Genomic DNA, 294 nt, shown 5'->3' with positions numbered 1-294 from the left:
CCTATAGTTCAAAACGGCATACAAATTATGTAATTGCAGTACATAATTCACATAATCTGAATATGATCTACTATGCGCATAATAGATCTTAGTCTATAATATAACAATTGTAAGGGTGGTGCCTATGCTACCAATACAATATCTTTTAATTTCCTTAATGAATCATGCTGCAAATGGATAACTTATTTTATATGTATAAACGTAGCTGGACAATTATTTATAATTATATATATATATATATATATATATATATATATATATATATATATATATATATATATATATATATATATA

Source organism: Ipomoea triloba, chromosome 1 (genome assembly GCF_003576645.1).
Source record: "Ipomoea triloba cultivar NCNSP0323 chromosome 1, ASM357664v1".
NCBI classification, from domain to species: domain Eukaryota; kingdom Viridiplantae; phylum Streptophyta; class Magnoliopsida; order Solanales; family Convolvulaceae; genus Ipomoea; species Ipomoea triloba.
This window is presented reverse-complemented; position numbering follows the sequence as displayed.